This window comes from Pogona vitticeps, chromosome 4, assembly GCF_051106095.1.
Source record: "Pogona vitticeps strain Pit_001003342236 chromosome 4, PviZW2.1, whole genome shotgun sequence".
Taxonomy (NCBI): Eukaryota; Metazoa; Chordata; class Lepidosauria; order Squamata; family Agamidae; genus Pogona; species Pogona vitticeps.
This window is the reverse complement of record NC_135786.1, coordinates 112,583,653-112,592,453: the sequence shown is the minus strand read 5'-3', so window position 1 is coordinate 112,592,453 and position 8,801 is coordinate 112,583,653. Positions and strand designations below refer to the sequence as shown.

The 8,801-nt window shown below is 39.4% G+C and overlaps 1 long non-coding RNA gene across 1 annotated transcript; it reads left to right on the top strand.

The window, feature by feature from the left end:
- Nucleotides 1–5,644: 5,644 nt before the first annotated feature.
- On the top strand, nt 5,645–7,812 carry LOC110079776 (uncharacterized). The gene is made up of 2 exons (XR_013544599.1): nt 5,645–5,744; nt 7,610–7,812. It is a non-coding gene; the product is annotated as an uncharacterized LOC110079776 (long non-coding RNA).
- The last annotated feature ends 989 nt before the right edge of the window (nt 7,813–8,801 follow it).

Sequence of the window (8,801 nt, the reverse complement as noted above, 5' to 3'; positions counted from 1 at the left end):
CCACCGACCCGCCTTCTGCAGCCACTGCAGCTCGGTTGGTGGAGTAGGGGAGACAAGGAGGGAGGGGGAGCAAGAAAGACGTTCCTGGCACTCCCCCTTCCTCGCGAGGACGGCCCACACACCCAGCAGTAACCCTCCGCGGGCCGAAGGATGAGGTGGCTTGAAGAACGTAAAAATCCGAACAAGCGAATGTGGGTTGCTCCGCCAGCCGCGCGAGCGCGCAGGAGGGAGGGAGGGAGGGAGGGAAAAGGAGTTCCCCCTTCGCGACGGGCAGCAGTGCAAGGCCGTTGCGTCGTTTCCCACTACTGTATGGTGCAAAGTGGGTCAGTAGAAGCGAGGGGAGGGAGGAAGGGAGGGAGGGAGCGGCTCAGCTGCTGTTTCTGGCGCGAGGAAGTGTATACTGTCCTTTTTTGGTTTGCATTTCCTCTGAGAAATATGGAAGGATATTTTTCCCCGTTTCCTTTCTTTCTTTTTCTTCCTTTTTGCTTGTTGCTTCTACCTGTTGGGCTTTTCATTTGTTGGCGCAAATGGGGGATATATTGACTTACACTTCGTAACTGCGTAACTACGGTAACTTCTTCCCTCAGCCCTGTTCTTGGAAATGACCAGAGAAAGAAAACAAGTGTAACGCAGTCACTCTTAGATGCAATGTAGCCCGACACTGGGCATGTTTATATGTGTTTATATATATAAACACATTTCCCTGCCCTATGCAGATAGAATAAGGTCCCTTTCGATTCAGTAGGCTTTGATTTATCTGTAGCGTCTAGTTACAAATGTACGTGCAGTCTACATGTACAAGGGGCTCAAAGGGCTTTGCAAATCTTACACCACATTTAACCTGAACAGCCTTGCCAAACTGGCCTCAGAGGCTATGATTGCAAATTTAGCAGTAGTTTACCTTTGCATGGAATTTAGCCTGCATATCTTAGGTACAAATCCACCATTATTCAGAAGATTGCTGTAATCTTCTGGATATTCTACAGACTGCATTGATTTGGCTGAGTACCAGCAGTCTTGTGTACACTTGTAAATGTAAGTTCTACTGGAATCAACTGGATTTACAGCTGAATAAACAAGATTGGAATCGGGCTGTATGTGTAGGGTAAGTGGTAGCTAATGACAGCTTCCACGGGGCACAATTCTAGCTTTTTCTCTTTTTCCCTTCCTTGCTTCAGGCAATAGGCAGTATAGCCTGACTAACCAGAGCTATCATGTTTTAGGCCTATCATGATTAAAGAAAATTCACTTGAGGGGAAAAGACCAGTAAGGCTGGGAAGGGTTGAAGGCAGATTATGAGATGGATTTGACTCAGTAAAGGAAGCCAAGAGTTTGAATTTGAGCAGGGGTGTTAAGGATGAAACCTTTTGGAAGTTACAAATTCATAGGGTTGGCATAAGTTAAAAACAATTTGATGACAAATTACAAATTGCCAGCCTTTCTGGTTTTAGTTCTTAACTTGTAAAAACGAAAACCACACACTATCTGGGCTGTTTTAATCTACAGAACTAGGGACAACTCCCTGAGACAGATGTAATTTTATACTTATCTGTTCTTACAACAGCTTATTTTCAGTGGAGATGCTCTGGGCCACTTTCTTCTGTTTGAAGAGAAATGGCTGACAAAGAACTTCTGTAAAGCTTGATACCTGCAGAAATTATGAGGCTATTTAAAAGACAAATCTTTGACTTCAACATATAAACATGCTGTAGTTAAAACATTTTTCTTTACTCTGTTGCTAACCATATTTCTGAGGACTTCATAGTATTCTACCTTGTTATATGCACATACTCATTAATCAAATAATTTTATTGCCACTTTATTCTCATATGGGAGCAAGTTGTAGGACTTTAAATAAGTATCTGCTTTTAAACTTACACATTAATATGGCCACAACAAAGACAAGAGCTGTTTTCCCCCAACTCACATGCTTCCCCCCAACATTTAGCTTATAATGTCCTCATAACTATTTCTGAATTTGTTTGCCTTTCCATTAGAGTTATGCTGTAGTGAAATTACAAAGATGCTCATCAAAACTTGTTGAAATAAAATAAGAACAGCACAAAGACAGCCCTTCTAAGCACCAGGCATTGGTTAGCTGTTTCAAGAATTGCTTGCGTGAAGTCCTAAACATTGAACAGCTCTTGCTTCAGATGGTACTCTGTATAAAAGAAATAAGCAGCTACTGGCTCTTGATTGTCAGGGCAGATTCAAGAGGAGTGCAGAGAGGAAACAGTCTGGCTGGCAACCTGGCTGTTAGGCCGCTGTGTGAAGTAGTGAGGGAAAGAGCTCGGTATGGTCTTCTCCCCTTAAAATGTCCATCCAGTAAAATGAATGACTGGGGGGGAAGGGCTAGTCTTACCACATACAGTGGTGCCTCACAAGACAAATTTAATTTGTCTTGCGAAAAATTCATCTTGTGAAATGTATTTTCCCATAGGAATGCATTGAAATCTAATTAATGTGTTCCTATGGGCAAAAAAAGTCAAAACAAAGTCAAATTTGGTTTGCAGAGGGTTTATTAAGTGCTCTTTAAAGCCATATTGTGCAGATGATTTTAAAAAATGTCAATCAAAAAGCTTTAACTTTTTAATCATCATAGAAAAACATTTAAAAATCAGCAAACATGAGGCAGGAACAAAAAAAATGGAAAACATTCATCTTGCGAAGCATGGACATAGGAACATTTGTCTTACGAGTCATCAACCCCCATTTGCCAAAGCCATTTGTCTTGCGAGTTTTTTTTTGTCCTGCAAGGCATTTGTCTTGCGAGGCACCACTGTACTGTATAATTGTTTGCTTTCATAGGAAGCACAGATCTTTGCTCCACTTAACCCAGAATTGCCATCTCCTAGCTATCTGGAGAGCCTGGTATTACCAATTGGTTCCCTATCCAAATACTAAGCAGGGTCAGCCATCCTTGGCTTCTAAAACTAGGCAAGATCAGGGTGTTCAGAGTGGCACAGTAGTTGAGCATTGGCTGTGTGCCAGGAAACCTTCAGCCTTTGGGCTTTGGAAGGTCCACATAACTTTATTTGCATGTTGTGTGTGTATCTGTGTGTGTGTGTGGTCATTTATATTCTTGTTCAGTGAAAAAAGCCATATTGTTTGAAGAGTGATTTACAATCTTAAGCATGTGATTTGTTTATGGGAAAGTACTGCCAATTATCTAAATGTTCAGAGACCAGTAGGTAGGGCTTTTTAATTTTATATAGGAGTCATATATAAAAATAAAGCACTGGTAGAAATTGGGTGAGGCAGCTTGTATTTCCTTATCTAAGGGAGATTTAATACTGCTGTACTAGCATTAAGTTTGTGTGGCCGGAAGTTCTGCACTTTTCCCAGCTGAAAGGAAAAGGAAGAACACAGGCATTGTTTCGCAAGGCACTAAATGCTTTAAAAGTCAGGCTCAGCTTGGAATGGCTATATGGGTATGACCCTGCTGCATTCCTTTCCTGTTACTACGTTGCACCTCCGCAGTGTTGCACTTTAATGATTTGTTATTGAAATCTTAAACCCAAACCCTGGGTGCAAATGTGTTTATGCTGAGACCTCTCCTGATTTTGATGTACCACTGGGGAAAGTAGATTTGAAGCTGCTGCCAGCCTTCTCTAAGCCCAGGTTAATCACACATGGACACAGTGCTTCATTCCTGCCACTTTATAGTTGTGTTAATTGTACCGCATGATACAGAATGGATTCAATTCTTCAAAACAAACAAACAAAACAAACAAACCTCTGGTTCATTAATATGAGATACTGTGCTTCTGGACCCACAATTCTAAACTTTAGGAAATTGCCTGATATTGCTGCACAATATTGAGCCTGCGTTGCTAGCAAAAAAAAAAAAAAAAATTATGACAAGCTTCAGATAGCAAAGGACAGCCTGAACATTGACAACAGTCAAGATCGTCTATGATATCCTTTTATACTCATTATTACTTACAAAGAGATACATGGCAAAATATTTCCCTTTTTGGAAGATTGCCACTCCACCACTTTATTTGAAGCAAGCCTGTGGGGTTTTTTTAGTCTTTCCATCCCTCACCCATATAATACATTTTATCATCTGTGTGGCTAGTGTGTATCACACATGCTTAGTTTTTAACTCATGGTTTTCCCATTCAAAAGGGCTCTTTTGAGAATCAGTATTTCAGCCCTGGCAGCCTGGATGCTTTCCAAATTTTTAAAAAAAGTGGGTGGAGTCAATCAATGTCTTTCAAAATAAGCAAAACTGGTCTTTTCAATTTGTATAAGCTATTTTAAATCTTGGGTCATTTAGGGTTGTCTATTTCTGAATGGGGATAACAATTTTTTCTCAATGGGGGATACAGTATTTTTTTTTTAAAAAAAACATTAACTTGAAAACCCCTTGCTCAGGTTTTGCCTAATTTGACCCAGAGCAAAATCTGACTGCTACACCTGTGCCAAACTGGGTACTGACCCAAAGTCCAACTTCAAAGTTATACTTTTTTTGTTTGGGCTACTCCTGTTTTTAGAATTACCTTGTAGAATGTTGTTTTGCTGTACAATAACATTAAAAACATTAATCTACCAAGAGTTCTCAGATTAAAATTGGGCATGTTTTCCATGGATACATAAAAGCAGGGGTAAACAACCTGTGGCCCACTAGATCCACCATAGCGAGTTAGCTAGAATTTCAGTCCAGAAACATCAGTGGGGCTGCTCATCCCCTATTACTAAATGAAACAAGACACATGTTGCAGATTGTTTTGATTTGTACTGCATTCTTGGCTAGGCCTACACATGCGTTGGCATGAGTAGATTGCTGGCTGAACTTGAAACCTGCCAGATAAAAACCAAAGCTGGTAAGGAAGTCGCAGTCTACCAGGGCTGGTAATGATTAACCAACACACTTGAATTGGCCTCCCCCAAACTCCACTAGACCTATTTGGAAACACACACAGCTACAGCTTCAAGTTAACTATCATTTCCACTAATGAGAGTAGTTCCAAGAACCTGGGGATACCGATTAGATCGCTGGGTATGAGCAGATAAACCTAGGTAGGAAGCCATGTTTCACAGTGTCTGAGGAAATGATTTGTAACCCAGGAAAATTGGCACTGAAATAGATATGTTAGCTTTAAAGATGCCATTTTTCTGTTTTGTTTTGTATAATGAAATGGATAGCTACGTTTCTAAAATCTTGTTTCCAGGATATCCACCCATTTGGCAACAGTGTATTCTATTCACCTAGGACTAAATCTCATCATTAATCCAAGACTGGACAGATGCATCGAATTAAAGACACTGAGGTTGGTTTAGAAGTTCATTAGAGAAATGTTTTAAGTCATTACAACCTTCTATGTTTAAGTGTGATATATTAACATACAGGTACTCAACATTTGAATAACACAATGTTGTTTTCATTTCTTGATCTTTATACAATTAATTTCAGATAAAACAATATATTTGTAAATAACCTTTTGCCATTCAGAAATAAACTAATTACATTCCAATAACAGCTAAATTAATTCTTATAGCTACAGTGATATAAATGTATACAAATCTGATGTGTCATTAATTCTTGTTAATAAAAAAAGCAAGAGTTATTATTAATGTGATATTAAGGGTTTTTTTATAAAAAAAAATTCTACCTCTTTTTGTGTCTGACACAGGAATCCCCAAAAACGCAAACCATTTAGAAAATTAAACTTTCCTGTTATGTATATCCCAGTGGTAATAACAAGATTCTGAGGTATAGGAAATAGACATTCCCAACAGTAAGTAGGTTTATATCTGTCCCTCCCTGTCTCTCTCTTAAAGTGAAACATGTTAAAAAAGTATGCATAAAGCGGCAGAACTAGCAGCTTTTTACTGCTTTGGGTACTTGCATAAACTTTGCACTTGTGAGATTAAATGCAGTCTGTATGTAGCAACATGAAAGTCAATAATAGGAGGCACATATCAGTCAAAGCATTTTACCCTTTTCTCCACTGCCTGATCAGAAGATTATTTATTTATTTATTTATTTATTGGACTTATATACCGCCCCATAGCGCTACAAGCACTCTCCGGGCGGTTTACAATTTTAATTATACAGGCTACACATTGCCCCCCCAGCAAGCTGGGTACTCATTTTACCAACCTCGGAAGGATGGAAGGCTGAGTCAACCTTGAGCCGGCTACCTGGGATTTGAACCCCAGGTCGTGAGCACAGTTTTAGCTGCAGTACAGCGTTTTAACCACTGCGCCACGAGGCTCTTTGACCATGTTCTGAAAGTTCCAATGTAATTTTTGGAAAATACCAATCAGTCATAGCTACTTGGAAAGAGACTACTGTATTTTTCGCTCCATAAGACGCACCTTTCCATAAGACGCACCAATTTTCTAGGAGAAGAAAACAGGAAAATATAATCTGTTTTCTTAGCTCCATAAGACGCACAGACTTTCCACACCCCTGTTTTGTGGGAAAAAAGTGAGTCTTATGGTGCAAAAAATACAGTACTTGAGTTTCTTCCAAGCAGAAACAAAATATTTATGTAGTTACAAGCATTATGCTTTCTTTTTCTTTCTTAAAGTCACATGAGTTTACTGACTGAGCCAGTACCCTGAATTTACAGATTACAGAGGTCTGTTGTCATTAGATTATGGCAAATATTTTGACGGTAGCTGCTACTGAAGTAAACCTTGTAACCAAAGACCCAGACAAACAAAATGAAAACCCAAACAAGCTTAATCAAGTTGCAGAAAGCTACCAAAACTGTGGTTTACTTGATAGTATTCTCAGAGTCATGGACTTCTGTAAATTTCTCCAACATTCCCATAACAAATTGTTCAGGTAAGAGTTATGAAAGGAGGTTTTTTTAAAAATAAGATCCAAAATAGTTTCTATTGCTCTTTTTACTATAGCGCGTGATGTTTGGCTTGAATTTGAAAGCCTGTGATTCAGCTAGTAGAGTTGGCTTTTTATATTACTACTGTCTGTTTGTGTCCAGATAAATTATAAATTGGTTATTTATTTTGAAGGTTTATATCCCATCTTTCAATTACTTGACTCTCAAGGTGACTTGCAAATACGTTGTAACAACACATGCACACCCAACAAATGTTCGCCAAATGTGAACATACAGTCCAAAAGCCTTCAACACCTCTGGCTGACAGATGGGACCAGAAATTTCTCTTTGGTTCTGCAGGCATGGGGCAACTGGCTGTCTGGGTGCCTTTTTCAGTGTGGGAGGATCTACAGCTGCTCTGCCTCTTACTATGATGTTTTTCTTTAGAAGTAGGTTGTGCTCTTGATTCCACAGTTAGCAGCAGCATTAAAAATATATCAGTTTTTCTGCTTCATAGGTGCATGAGGGCAGAGGTGGATAAATAACTTCAGACACACCTAACAGCAGTACAAGTCTTATTTTCAATGGTACAGTTTAATGCCACTGGAGGCACAAGTGTAACTACCATAATAATGTAGGCAAGGCCAGTTCTTACCATGTTTTGCCCCATGACCAGTCTGTTTCCTGGCTATATGGCCATGTTTCTCCCATTCCATTCATGCATAATAAGGTAGGGTCTTACTATGTGAAAACAGTTTCCAGTCAACTGTGCGAGTGTCTAAATGGGCTTTATTGTGTATTGCTTCTTCCAGGGGGAAGCCCTAAAGCTCAGTGCTAGCAGTCCTTGTGGAACAGAAATTAATGTTTTCAAGTGGGGCAGAAGTCTGTAGGAGTAATGGGAGTCAGCAATTTTAGAACATTCTTGGGCCCTATGTAGTTAAGTTTTCTCTTTCGATAATGTCCGATTTTACTTTTGTTCCTGAAGATTTTAATAAATAGCTGTTAGTTGAAGACATTCATGTGTCTAATGTTGTTTTCTCATCTTCAAAACCTGTAAGATCAGTGAAATTGCTTTTTATTAGAGGCATTAACTTCACCCACGTAATAACAAGTTTTAAGCAACCACACAATAGCATGTTCACTGCAGAACCAGTTGCTTGACTGCAGTTTGATATGCCCATTTAGTATTTGAGCTAAAGGCCTTTGTAGCCACTGGCTTCTGGGTAGCCACTGTATGCATATACCTTTACTCTGTCACTTTCCCATGGAAGAACAGACTATATAAATTTAATGATGAATGAATACAATTAACTACCATTGTGGTGTAGGAGATATAGTGACAGATTAAGACTCAGAAGAGTTCAAATTTCTGCTTGGCCATGTAAACTGCCTGAGGGTGTCACTGACAAAACTCCTCCTGAAATATTTCACGTATCTTGAAAAAACTACTAGTGCTGCTATAATTTGGATGTGACAGTGACTCATAACAAGAGTAATTGGCTGAAGAACTCTCAGAACTATTGTCCATTATTTTCTTGAAATCATGGGAAATGGGTGAGGTGCCATGTGATTGGAGGAGGGCTAATGTGTCCCTATCTTCAAAAAGGAGGAACCTGGGAACTACAGTTAGCCTGATATCAATCTCAGGGAAAATTCTGGAACATATTATAAAATGGGCATTATGCAAGCACCTAGAAAACAATGCATTAATAACTAGAAGCCAACATGGATTTGTCAAGAACAAATTCTGCCAGACTAATCTGATCTCACTTTTTGATTGGGTAACCTCCCTGATAGACAGAGGGAATGCTGTGTAGATATTGTATATCTTGACTTCAGCAGAGATTCTGACAAAGTGCCCCATGATATCCTGATTAGCAAGCTAACTAAGTGTGGGTTGGATAGATCAAGTGTCAAGTGGATACACAATTGGCTAAAGAATCATACTCAGAAGATGATGATTAATGGCTGGAAGCATTCAACACTGGAGGCATTAAAGAGAAA